The sequence below is a fragment of the Humulus lupulus genome, chromosome 3 (genome assembly GCF_963169125.1).
Source record: "Humulus lupulus chromosome 3, drHumLupu1.1, whole genome shotgun sequence".
Lineage (NCBI taxonomy): Eukaryota > Viridiplantae > Streptophyta > Magnoliopsida > Rosales > Cannabaceae > Humulus > Humulus lupulus.
Genome location: NC_084795.1, coordinates 237,134,745 through 237,149,563, shown reverse-complemented (window position 1 = coordinate 237,149,563; position 14,819 = coordinate 237,134,745). Strand labels below are relative to the sequence as shown.

Below are 14,819 nucleotides of genomic sequence, written 5' to 3'. Positions count from 1 at the left end.
ACAATGGTAATATAGTCCGGGTTGGAGCCAGGACATTAATGACAGAATCGGGTTGAGGCTCGATTCCTTGTTATTAATCTATTGATTAGTTATGATATGTGTTATATATATCTTGAATGTTTTGGGAGTTTTTGAGTGCAGGATATTTAGATATCTATCATATATCTTGAATGTTCTAGGAATTTTTTGAGTGCAGGTTATTGTGATATGTGTGAACTTAGTTGTTAGAAACAACCAAAGTATTTATTTTGGATATGGTTATATATCTTGAATGTTTGGGATTTTTCGAGTGCATGTTGTTATTATATGTATGAAAATTGGTTGTTGGGTGCAACCAAAGTGCTTGATTTTCTGTTATCACTATTACTTGTGAAATTGTATGATAGGGTTGGAACTTATCCAATACCCTAGTAACTGGTAGCTATATCTACATTAGGTCTTCCCATTAATGGGTATTAGTATACTTGTGTGTAATGTTATTCTTATTAAGCATTGTCGCTTACCTAGTTGTTCAAGTTGTAGGTAAGTGCAAAGGAAAAGTGGATCGGTGAGCACTAGAGTCTGCTTATGGATATGTACATGTGGCCTAACTTGGGGAGGATTTTGATGGATCACCATTTTGAAAAGAAAAAGTTGAAAGCTTGTTATTACTTTTGGGATAATTACTTTAGTATAACTCTATGGATGAGTATTTGTATTTATGTTTGCTAAACTAAAAGTGTGCACACACTACCTTTTTAAAAGTTTTTTTATATGGATTTTCGGTATGATGAGTTAAAGTGAAAGTTTTAAATTTTCGCATGATTTTTGGTCTTGTATATTTTGGGTCGTTACACCATATTACCTCATTAGATCTTGGGGTTTCATTTTAGATTTTATATCACAAAATTTATTTTATTTTTAACTAGCATTTTAGTTAAATTTGCACCAAAATAATAAAATCTCATTTATTATTCAAAAGTGACCACATTTCTCAATTTCCCATTTAATAATTAATTTTAAGAAAATCAATTAATTCAACAAATATTCTTATACCTTTTAGCAAAGTTAATTCAACAATTAATAAATAAAAAAATATATATCCACCTTGCCAAGAAAATAAGACCTCAAGGACACCACAATTTTTCATTAAGTCATAATTATATAAAAGCTAAAATTGATTTAACTATGTTGCCATTTATTAAATAAATTCTTTGATCATCCCTTTAAAAATAATTTTACTTAATTATTTTGTAAATAAATTCTGCATAATTATGTACGAGAAAATACCTATTTAATTTAAAGTATGAAAAAAATCATATTTTTCATGTCTAAAATTTAAGGCATAAATTATTAAAACATATATTTTATATCTTTTAATTAAAAGAAATTTTCCATAAAAGTAAAAATTAGAAAACATATTATCACACAATTTTTTTTTTTTTAAATACTCATAATCTTTTTTAACAATTTCTACAAGTTACCCTAGCCTGTTTCTATACTTGAACAAATTCAAGAACACATTTTAAACATGTAAGACTAACACACTTCACAACAAGCCTAAATCACAATGTATGTTCTTGGTCAAATTCTACATAACCTAATAATAACATGACATCTCACAAATAACAACATGCTTATAACTCAAAGTTTACGAATAAATCATGAAACCAAAGACAACTCACAACCTCTTTAGAATACCATAGGCTGAAACCCCTAACATGTTTCTAACACTCAAATTGCATCTTTATAACGAGATGATAACTCTACCAAATAAAGTTATTTTATCATATTTTATATGATAATTTTTGCTTAGTTCTTGAATTTTTAATTGATTTATTAAGTTTTTAAGTAATTTTTGAATTTATTAGATTTATTTTAATTATATAGACTTTTGTGTGTTTTTATAGTTATTTTGTTATAAAATGTTGTATTTTAATTATTTGAATTATTGTTGTTTAAATAGAAGTAAAAAAAAATGCACTTTTTGATCTTAAATGTTAAATTAAATTAAATTTTAATTACTATTTTCAAAGAAGTATAATGATTTATTTTTTAATTGAATGTATTTGATTATGATTTAATTTATGTTTATTTTGTTGGGAATATGTTGAATTTTTTTGGCTCTTGAAAAGCAAGAAAAAGAAAATAAAATAAACTGAAAAAAGAAAGGAAAAAAATGGCATTTATGAAAGTATGTCACGTCCAAGTGCCTTGCTTCCCATTCGACCTAGAAGAAGCCCACACAACTTCCATTTTCTCACTAGTCGTGGCCCACCAGCAGCACCCTACCCACACCAGCTCCAGTAGCTCCCTCACCCTTCAGGCTCGCTAACTCCCCACGCTGCCCAACCAATTCCCTTGCCCCTAGGCCTACCTCCCAGCTTCACGGCCCAGCAACAATCGAGAAGCCTTCTTGCCTCCCTTGCGCCTAGGGCTTATACTCACACGGTTCCGCCTGTTAGCAGCATCCAAGTCAAGGCACCTGCCCCTCTTCCTTGAGCCACCAATGGTATCCCTGTTCTCTTGTCCCACAATGTCCAAAAATGTCAATTTTTTACCCAATTTGTCTACACATTTTACTATAAAATTAATTTTCACACCCCAAAATTCATCTTCACATCATTTTTACACTAATTATGCTATAATAATCTTCATCTAAAATTTAATTTAATCAATTTGATTAATATAAATTTATTATTTTAAACACTTTATTTTGGCTATAAATAGATAGTTTCAAGAGCATTTTTGTAACGCCCTGCTAATTAGGGTCTACTACCAAGTGTGTTTGAAATTAGTGCTTGAACGCGAATAAGCTAACCCTTTAGCCTTAGCCCCTCATCTCACTAGCTAGGTGGCCAAAAGACCAATCTACCCCTAGTACTAAGCATAGCCCTAACGCGTACCCAAGGGCATTTGACTTTTTACCCGGGATTCCCGTTAATCCCAGACTAACTCACACAATGCTAAATAATCCAACAAAACAAAATATATGTTAACTCATTCTCGATAATTTACCAAATTACCGAAATACCCCTAAGCTCACCCCGAGTCGAGTATTTTACCCCGTTGTGACTTTTCCGCTAACTAGCTCTCTAGGATCGCTTTGTATCGAGTAACTCAAATTTTTTCACATAATAGTATGGTCACAATCATATATCGCACATATTTACAACTATACCCTTAACGAGTCAAAATTATGAAAATGTCATTCTAATAAGAAACGAGCCCACGTGCATATTTAATACACTTAAACATGCAAGCATAATCATATCATAATACAATTCACATAATAAAATGCTCATAACACATAAGCACTCAATTAATTCAATTATTGCCTCCAGGCCCCCTAATCCAAGCACTAAGCCATATTAGGGAATTTGGGGCGTTACAAATTTGGTTGTGCTTAATTTTTGGGTAACTATCATCTTTTCTACACTTTTTCAATACATTTTCTCTCTTCTTTTTGGAAGACCATTTTGTGCCAAGTATGTATTTCTTTTGTAATGTGTTTTGGATTCTAGTTATGTGCTTCTAATCTTTTTCAAAAGAATATTAAGTTCATGATGAAGCAACTTGTAACTAGATAGTATTTATTGTTGTATGTTGATTTCCCTAGCAATGCATCAAAGTTTATGGATTTTTTCTTCTTTATATATGTCTTTCATCTTTAATATCTTGTATTTTGGATAGTTAGATGATATTACACTTTGTTCTTCATCTTGCAAAATCATAATATTCTTTGGTTAAGGTGTGCCATTAAATTATACACATCCAATGCTTAGAATAAAAATATTATGTTTTGCCTTATAAATGATGTTATTTGATTTTTTGTTGTTTCATTAAGTTGATTCACATTAAATACTTTGAAATTATATTTTTGAAAAGTGAAGAAAAATACTATCTTTATTAGAAATAATTTGTGCTTAAACTATAAATCTATTTTGAATGTGATAGTTTGATTTATTTCAACTATCAATAACCTTGGGAATCAATATACTAATAAAACTTACATTTTGTGGATTCTTTTACAACTTGTTTGCCAATCATAACTTGTTTATTTTCCACATCAGAAAATTGTTTGCTTGAGATTATCTTTGTTGCCTTGTTAGTGAAAATTGTGTGTGTCATTGGGAACGTAGTTCTAAAATTCGTTTGGTAAAAAGATGCTTATCTTTCTTTGAAATTGAAAGTGTTAGTAAAAATTTAGGCAAGATGGAAGAAATTCCTCCTTTGAACCCAATCCCTAATATTGTCCTTGAAAATGTTGCGCAAGAAAAAACTTTACTTGAATATTTTTCACCTATTTCATCTAATGCTCCATCATACATTGTTTTATCTACTTCTAACCTTCAATCATTCAATTGTTTCCATCATTCTATGGATTAGACAGAAGAGATCTTTACATGCATGTAAAAGAGTTTTTAGAAATTTGCTCAATTTTTCACTTTGAAATTTTTTTTTGATGAATGTGTCAAACTTAAGCTATTTCCTTTTTCATTAAAAAATAAGTCTAAAGCTTGGTTAAATTCACTTCCCACTAGAACTATAAATACTTGGGATAAACTTTTCAATAAGTTTTTGTCCAAATTTTATCTAATGTCTAAAACAGATAATTTGAGGAGAGAAATCTCTGAATATTTTGAAAAAAGTAATGAGAAATTTTATGAATGTTGGGAAAGATTTAAAGATTTATTGTTAAGATGCCCTCATCATGGTTTTGAAAAATAGAGACTTTTCAAATACTGTTATGATGGTTTATCTCCTTCAAATCTTCAAATGATTCAATCCATGCATATTGGAAAGCTTTTACAATTTAATGGCCAAGAGACTTGGGATGCCCTTGAAAATTTATATGTCAACTCTCAACAATGGAATTATCTAGATCCTAGATCTAGATCAAACAATTCACCTAAGAGGGGGGGTTATATGAAGTAAAAGGTGAAACTGACTTAAGAACATCTGTTTAAAAATTAGCGAGAAAAGTATAAGACTTAGCAATAAGTCAAACTATGAATTCTCAAGAATCTAGAAATGTTGTTTATTCTTTATGTTCTAGTTCTTGTAATAATTCACAATCTTGTCCATCTTTCCATGAAAAAATTTCTGAAGAGGCGAATGCTTTACATTTCTATGGAAAACCAAATGGTAGCCCTTTCTCTTCAACTTACAACCCAAATTGGAGAAACCATCCAAATTTTTTATGGAGACAAAACCCACTTCAAACAAACCAAGGGCACCAATACAACATGCAATACCAAAATAATTCCCAATAAAATCAGCGATATCCTCAACAAAGAAAACCTTCCTGAGAGGATACTTTACAACAATTCATGCAATCTGCTCAACAGATAATACAAAATTAGTCTCAATCCATTGCCAATCTCGAGACACAAGTAGGTCAACTTGCAACTGCTTTAGTTAATAGAGAAAAAGCAATATTGCCTAGTCAACCCATCCCAAATCCAAAAATTCAATATGAAATAGGTAATTCTAGTCATAATGAAGAGGCCAAATCCATTTATACTCTTAGGTCTAGAAAGAACATAGTTAAACCAGATTACCTACCTCAAATTGAAAAAGAAAAGGAGAAAGATAAGAGTAAACCTGAAAATCTAGTGTTAATGACTTGTCAAAAGAAGAAACACCAATCCATCCTTTCATCCCAAAGCTCCATTTCCACACAAGTGAGTATCAACATCCCATTCCTAGATGTCATTAAACAAATTCTTGCATACTCTAATTTTTTTAAAGATCTTTGCACTACTAAAAGAAACACTAATGTTAAAAAAAAAAAGGCATTTTTAACTAAGCACGTTAGTTCCATAATTCAACATAATAGTCTTTTTAAATATAAAGATCCTGGGTGTCCAACAATTTCATTAATTATTTGTGATTATTTTATTAACAAGACTTTACTTGATTGGGGTATTAGTGTGAACTTATTGCCTTATTCTGTTTATAAACAACTTGGTCTTGGTGAACTAAAATCTACTTCTATAACTCTTCAATTTGCTGATCGTTCTGTGAAAATTCCAAGATGCATTATAGAAGATGTTTTGATAAAATTTGATAAATTATACTTTCCTGTTGATTTCATTGTTCTTGATATTCAACCTGTTGAAAATGTGCATGCTCAAATTCCTATTTTAGGTAGACCATTCTTAGCTACATCTAATGCAATCATTAATTTTCGTAATGGTGTTTTGAAATTATCTTTTGGAAATATGACTGTTGAATTGAATGTATTTAATGTTGATAAATCCATTGAGTGCAAGGAAATCCATGAAGTGAACATGATTGAAAGTGTCATTGAAGATGATGGAAATGACTTGCTTGTATATTGTGAAAATTATTTTGGTATTAACTTGCATATTAATGATTCTATTGATGATGTGAATTGTTAGTTAGAGTCAATACCCTTAAATGATTCTAAAAGTAAACCTGTTTCAGCCATAGAACATATTCAATCAATTCCTGAGTCTCCAAAGTTAGACCTTAAACCTTTTCCAGAAGATTTGAAATATGCTTTTCTAAGAGAGGTTGAAACCTTGTCAGTTATCATAGCATCTGCCTTAGATAAACAACAAGAAGATAAATTGTTAGATGTCCTTAGAGAGTATAAAGAAGCCATAGGTTGGACCATTGGAGACATTAAAGGAATTAGCCCATCCATTTGCATGCATAGAATCCATCTACAGGAAAATGCTAAGACCACCCAAGAGTGTCAAAGAAGATTAAATCCAAACATGAAAGAGGTAGTTAAAGAAGAAGTAGTTATATTGTTAGATGTAGGTATCATTTACCCTATTTCTGATAGTTTATGTGTTAGTCCAGTCCAAGTTGTTCTTAAAAAATCTAGGATCACTGTTGTTGAAAATGAGAAAAATGAATTAATCCCAACTAGAGTATAAACGGGGTGGAGAGTGTGCATAGACTATAGAAAGCTAAATAATGTCACTAGAAAAGACTACTTCCCTTTACCTTTCATTGACCACATGCTTGGATAGTTAGATGGCCATGCTTATTATTGCTTTCTTGATGGATATTCAAGATATAACCAAATCCCCATTGCCCCATAAGATCAAGAAAAGACTATATTAACATGCCCTTTTGGGACTTTTGCCTATCGTCGCATGCCTTTTGGGCTATGCAATGCACCTGCATCTTTTCAAAGGTGTATGCTTTCAATTTTTTCTGATATGGTTGAAAGATTTCTTGAAGTACTTATGGATGACTTTTCTGTGTTTGGATCTTCTTTTGATGAACGATTGCACCATCTTTCTCATGTTTTAATTTGTTGCAAAGAAAAATAATTAGTTCTTAACTGGGGAAAATGTAATTTTATGGTAAAGAAATGAATTTTTTTTAGGTCATGTCATTTCCTCTAAGGGAATAGAATTTGATAAAACTAAAGTTGATAAAGCTAAAGTTGATCTTATTTCAAAACTTCCCCCCACCTGAAACTGAGAAAGAAATTAGATCATTTGTAGGCCATGCTGGTTTTTATAGAAGATTTATAAAAGACTTTAACAAAATTACTTGGAATATAAAATGCTTTTCTCTTTGATAATGATTGCCATGTTGCTTTGATAAACAAAAAAATCATTTGACTATTGCACCCATTATTCAACCTCTTGATTGGAAAATACATTTTGAAATAGTGTGTGATGCTTCTGATTATGTTATAGGTGTTGTCTTAGGACAAAGACTTGTAAAGATACCTCATGCAATATACTATGCTAGGAAAACTTTAAATGATGCTCAATTAAATTATTCCACAACCGAGAAAAAATTGCCTGCTATTGTTTTTGCATTGGAGAAATTTAGATCTTATTTGTTAGGGTCTAAAATTATTGTCTATTATGATCATGCTGCATTAAAATATCTCTTGTCAAAATAAGATGCTAAGTCTTATTTATTTCATTAGATACTGCTGTTACAGGAATTTGACTTAGAAATACGTGATAAAAAGGTGTTTGAAAATGTTGTTTCTGATCATTTGTCTAGGCTAGTTGTTGAAAATACTCATGAATGCACTCCTATTACTAAAACATTTCTTGATGAACAATTGATGCATGTTACTTCCTTGCCTTGGTATGCTGATATTGTTAATTATTTGGTCACTAAAGAAATACCATCTCATTTGATTCTGAGGTCAAATTTTTTATTTGGGATGATCCTTACTTGTTTAAATACTGCCCTGATCAAATAATTAGAAGATGCATTCCAAATTGTGATCAATCTAAAATCATATCTTTTTGTCATGATCATGCATGTGGAGGACATTTTAGTGGAAAGAAAATAGCTGCTAAAGTTTTATAATGTGGTTTTTAGTGGCCTACTATTTTTCATGATACATATGTTTATTGTAAAGCTTGTGAACATTGCCAAAAGTTATGAAGTTTAACTAGAAGAAATATGATTCCTTTGAATCCTATTCTTATCATTGACAGATTTGATGTTTAAGGCATTGGTTTTATGGGACCATTTCCTAACTCTTTTGGTAATCTTTATATATCTATTGGAGTTGATTATTTGTCTAAATGGGTCGAGGCTATTGCATGCCACACTAATGACCAAAAAGTTGTGCTTCAGTTTTTGAAAGAAAATATATTTTCTTGTTTTGGTTCACCACATGCTATCATTAGTGATAACGATACACACTTTTGTAATACACCATTTGAACATTTGATGAAACAATATGGCATTACACATTAAGTCTCAACATATCACACACAAACTATTGCTAAAGGTGAAGTGTCTAATAGAGAAGGTAAGCATATTTTAGAAAAAACTATGAATCCAGCTAGGGAAGATTGGTCTTTAAGACTCACTGATACATTATGGGCATATCGTACCCCGTACAAATTTCCCATTGGCATGTCACCCTACAGAATTGTGTATGGGAAGGCATACCACTTACTTGTTGAATTACAACATAGAGCCTATTGGGCAATTAAACAATTAAATTTTTCTTTAGACAAGGCAGGTGAGAAAAGAAAGCTTCAATTGAATGAGCTAGACAAAATTAGGAATGATGCATATGACTATTAAAAAAACTAGAAGGATTGTATGAAATTTTACCATGACAAAAACATTTTGAGAAAAGATTTTTCTCCAGGTCAAAAAGTCATTTTATACAACTCGCGTTTGCATCTATTCCCAAGAAAATTACGCTTTAAGTGGACTAGTCCTTGTATATTTCGAGTTGTTTTTCCACAGTGAGCTATTGAAATTGAAAATCCTAACAATGGTGATGTTTTAAAAGTTAATGGACAAAAATTAAAACTATTTTTAGAATTAAAAACTTATGAAGTGGATGAGATCCTCATTGAGGATCCTGTTTACAAAGCTCTTTGATTTCTATTGATCTTAGTAACTTGTGTTTTATTTGTTATGTTTGTTTTATGTATGATTTAATTTTTGTCTCTTGAATATTTTACTCTCTCGACGATGCACCGTATCAAGGTATGACGATTCTAAATTCTAAACTCTACACTCTTTTACTTTTCAAATTCTATTTGTGTTTTAACACATTGAGGACAATGTTTAAATTAAGTTTGGGGGTAGTGAGTTTATATGGTTATTATTCTTAGGAGAGTGTGTGTGTGTGTGTTTATTGTGTTTTGTGTTATTTTGTTTGAAAAAAAAAGGTTTGTGTTATTTTGTTTGAAAACAAAATTGTTTGAAAAAAAATCGGTGATATTTTTCATTTTTGATGATAAATATCTTGATTGTGTTTGAGTTTAGTTCTCTTAAAAATATGAATAATTTTTTTAAGCTTTGTTTTTAATTATTGGGTCAATTTTGCATATAACAAAAATTATATTTTTCACAATAACAACACTTTTATTTACTATTAGTTAAATGAAAAAAATAATTTTTGAAAATCTATTTTATAAAGAAAAATTGACTATTTTATCAATTACATAAGCTTAACTTTTATTAATAATTTCTTGAGAATTATTTTCATCAAGTAATTTTTGAGAAAATACTTTTTATATCACCAATAAAAAAATGTGTGTTTTAATTTTCTTTTGCTTGAGGACTAGCAAAACGTTAAGTTTAGGGGCATGATAACTCTCCAAAATAGAGTTATTTTATCACATTTTATATGCTAATTATTACTTAGTTCTTGAAATTTTAATTAATCTATTAAGTGTCTAAGTAATTTTGAATTACTTATAATCATTGAAACTGGTTACCCTCAAATCACTGCTCAAAATTGAAAAAGCCACATTTCTACTCGCCTAGGCATTGCATTTCAGCGCCCAATGCTCAGAATGTCCCGGAAAAAAAAAACTGGTTAATTTGCTTTACAAAATCACACCAAAAAATAAAAATGTTGTTCCCCAAAAATACGAGCTAAATTACTTAGCACATGGTACAGCTAACAGACAAGCATGTGAAGAAAGCATACATATATAACATCTTGCTAACTCTGGAGTGAGTAGCTCGAGTCAACTTTATGGCTTACGACAACCAGATAGTCTCCAGATTGCCTTCATGAAACTCTGAACATTACCTGTGTCAGTTCAGACTAGTCCAACGACACCCAACTAGAAGGAAGTATTCAGCTCCCGAAAGCCTGGTCATGACATACAATGAAGGATCCCAAAAGTCTCGGAGATTCCTTATACGCCTCATAAAAGCCAAGATTTTATTATGTATTTATTACTCTATATAACAGATATAAACTTAATGGCAATCATATATTTATGTAAATGGGAAGTTACCCAAATCTGTAAGTTACCATATTAATTTACGATTACCCAAAATGGTCCATGAGAATCTCCTATAAATACAAGGGGAATGGACTGAAAAAGGGATCGACTTTTTGTATGCAAAAACTCTGCTAAAATTGTCATAAACAATTTCCTCTAGAGTCCTAAACATATCAATAAGAGTGACTCGTGGACTATGTGGATTTTAACCACTCAACCACGTAAAATCGTGTGAGCATTTTGCATTCTTGTTTTTTTTTTTTTTTTGCTATTTCTTATATATTCGGTTTTCGAAAAGCCTAATCTCTCTATTGTTGGATTTCTAAATCCCTTGTTGTCGAAAAACCGCGTCAACAAAAATAAAAAGTACAACAAGACAGTAACCAGTTATCTGGACATATAAGGAAAACAAATCATTTAGGTAACTGGTTACCCTCATAACCATTGCTCAAAATTAAAAAAAATAACATTTCAACATGCCTAGGCGCGCCCAGTGCTTGCTCAATGCCTAGGGATTGCATTTCAATGCCCGAGCCCTCACGTGCTCACAATATCACCAAAAAAACTGGTTACGTCGCTTTAAAAAATCTCACAAAAAATATATTAAACAATAAAGTAACCAATTACTTTAAACTGCTATATATATTAATAAGTGAACAAAAAAAATTACAACAATAATAAAATAACTAAAGTTAAAATGATATATGTAACGACCCAAATTCACTAATTAGGCTTAAGGGCCTTGATTAGTGTGCCTGGAGGGCATAATGGAGATTATGTGTGATTTTTATGGTTAAGATGCATGATTATGATTTTAAGCATGTTATATGACTATGTGTATTATGTTATGTGATAATTATGATATGTGAATCGTACCACGTGGGTGTGGTGATATCAATGTGATGCACGTGTCGAGACGGTCCTAGAAAGCTAGATAGTGGTAACTGGTGATTTGGTAACCTGCGTAACTTTTAGTAAACATAGAGAGTAACAGGTTTTGCTGGAAGGTGGTAGAATTGTAAAGTAAGTAAAAAGACAAGTGTGTCCTTGAGGTTTAGTTAGAAAGGGATATTTGAGGAAGGCTAAAGTGGTCTTTTGGCAGTGAATAGATGAGCTTCAGCTGAGGAAAAGTTAGTCACGTATAACACTTAGGAAGATTGATTTATGCTGAAAATTAGAGGAAAATCTAGAAGAAAGGAGAAGAAGAGGGAAGTTGAAGTTGGGTGACCTAAGAAGAGAATTCTGATGATTCAAGACAATTAAGCTAAACCTAGGCCAAGATTACTCAGAGGTAAGGGTCTATCTATGATCTGTTTAAGTCTCAAGTCTGGTTTTTGGAGGATAAGCATGAATTGAAGCAAGTTTGTGGCTTGTTTTGCATGGAAACTCAGCTGGTTTGTCAAGGGGAAACTCAGTTTAAAGCTTGGATTGGAGGAAGCTCAAGTTGAATTTTTGATTGAGGTAATGGTGTTAAACATGTTTGCAATCTCGTAGCTGTTATGATTTAAGGATTTAGAGGTTTGGTTTGTACTTTTCTCCACTTTTGGTTTAAGTGTTGAAATCTGAAACTTAAGTGTGAATTCTGAGAATAGTTGTGTGATTGAGTTAGATTATGATGTTTGCAGGTTGTTGAAAGGTTTGTTTGGGGTTTTGAGTTGGTTTTGAGGCTTAGGTATAAGTTTGGGGTGATTTGGAATAATTTGGGTTCGGGAAAACGCAGGGGAAAAACCCAGAATTCTGGGCTCGCGAAGGAGCGCCGCGGCGCAAGGCTGTTTTTGGGCAGAGTGTGCTCTCTGACTTGCTGGGCGCCGCGGCGCTAGGCCAATTTCAGGATGTTAGAATTTTCAATTTTGAGCCTTTGCTCCGGGGGTTCGGGAGATGTCTTCGGTGCATTGTTTTAGGGATTTGGGGGTTCCGAGAGTGTGGGATTGGTTTCGGGGAGGTAGCTTTGGATTGATTAGTGACAAAGGATGTTTCATTTATGTTGTGATTAGGACTTTGGAGAGGCTCGGGGTAGAGGACCGTGCTCGCGGCTTCGTGGCATCGGAAACTAGTGAATTGAAAGGTAAGAAAACTGCACCCGGGTAAATGTTGGTGATGGGACTAAGTGCTCCCAAGAATTGTGTCGTGTCAATGTTGGTATCACGCCAAGGGACATGTAAAAGCGGCCTAAGAGTGTCGTACTTGATATCAGCGCACAGGGCGTGGGTTGGCCACTGGGAGCCAAGAACAACGGGATAACAGAGGGAGCAGGACTTCATTTATGTTGTGATTAGGACTTTGGAGAGGCTCGAGGTAGAGGACCGTGCTCGCGGCTTCGTGGCATCGGAAACCAGTGAATTGAAAGGTAAGAAAACTGCACCCGGGTAAATGTTGGTGATGGGACTAAGTGCTCCCATGAATTGTGTCGTGTCAATGTTGGTATCACGCCAAGGGACATGTAAAAGCGGCCTAAGAGTGCCGTACTTGATATCAGCGCACAGGGCGCGGGTTGGCCACTGGGAGCCAAGAACAACGGGATAACAGAGGGAGCAGCCTGAGGGCGCTAGCCCTGGTTATCGTTTGTGAATTGTGTGTTATGAACTGAAATGCCTAGTATGTGGAATAATTGATTATACCGATTGACGATATATCTGAGTCTGTGTGATGCAATATGAGTTATTGACTTGTCTGTTAATTGTTCATGCTCTGTTGTTGTTGTGTTTTCTTGCTGGGCCTTGGCTCACGGGTGCTACGTGGTGCAGGTAAAGGAAAGGGCAAGCTGGACCAAGCCTGAGGTGGAGAGCTCCGAGGTGAAATGTACATAGCTAGCTGTTCGATCACCATGGTCGAGGAGTGTGACAGGGCAGGGATTACCTAACTGCTCGTTTTGCCTTAGTATGGCTGGTTAATGTATTTAAACCTTGTAACTTTTGGTAAATGGTCGTTAAACTGATATTTTCTGGGATCCCGTGTAAATAAACAATGTCTCTTAATGATAACGTAACTTTTGAGACCAAAACGCTTTTAACCCTAGTTCCTTAATAGTTTCAATAACACGATTTTATTTAAATGACTTGGTTAGCAAGTCTGACACTTTACAAACACACACTGTAACGGTCTTGGCTATCCAAGGCGTTACAATATATAACATAACATTACGTATCCAATGTTTTATATAAGTATCAACACAAAAGGTATGCAACTGGCCATTGTCCATCATTTCATAACTAGTTACCCCAAAATAAATTTTAAAAAAAAAATCAGTAAAGTCTATCTAAGTCCAACTTTCATTTTCTTCATTTTTGTCTCTTTTCTCTCCAACAGCTTCTCATGAAATTTATCACTCATCATATAACCCTCTAGTTCTTTCTTCTTGTCATGAAAATACAATCTGCAACAATATCTTTACGAATGAGACTGACATAAACTCTTGGAGGCATCTTTTTTTCCTTCCCAAAAATTATCTACTCAGCAAAATAATCAACAAAGATTCCACAGTCAATGCATATTGCAAAAAAAAAAAAAAAGAAAAAAACTAGAATCACACAAAAACTCAATAATTAATCTGTTTAGGAATGCCTCTTGTAAGAAATACTTTCAAATGAGTATTCTCAGCCACATCATAAAATCTTGTTAATAATATAAGTTTTATTAATATGTAATGGTAGTTTAGTCTTTAGCCTCTCATTATTTTGGCTATATATTTTGTTTCTCTTGTACTCTTATTATCATCTATACAACATAATGAAAACCTAGCCTCCATTTTGATTCTCTCTCAAATCTCATTTGTCTATTTGCAAAATTATCATGGTATCAGAGAAATGTTCTTGAGTACCCTCGATTTGGTTGCGCTAGGATTACAATCTTTTTTTTTTTTAGGAATTTGGCTCTGTCTTTGGCTTTGATTTTGAGGTTTTCGCACCAATCTCGGGGATTTCGCACTTTGTTCTGTCTATTTGAATTTCGATTGTTCGTCATGGCTGGCGCAAAAGATGATTCGCTTCAGTCCAACAATGTGCAATTGAATGGGCAGAATTATTCGTGTAATGCCTCAAATTTCCTAATAAGGTTAAGGACCTTGATTAGGAGGCCGGAAGGGCCATAATTGATTTATTATGTTATTTAATAATA

General features: G+C 32.8%; 1 non-coding gene across 1 annotated transcript; it reads right to left on the bottom strand.

Moving 5' to 3' along the window:
* Positions 1-4,593: 4,593 nt before the first annotated feature.
* On the bottom strand, positions 4,594-4,700 carry LOC133828176 (small nucleolar RNA R71). Its single transcript, XR_009890812.1, has one exon. It is a non-coding gene; the product is annotated as a small nucleolar RNA R71 (small nucleolar RNA).
* Positions 4,701-14,819: the final 10,119 nt, after the last annotated feature.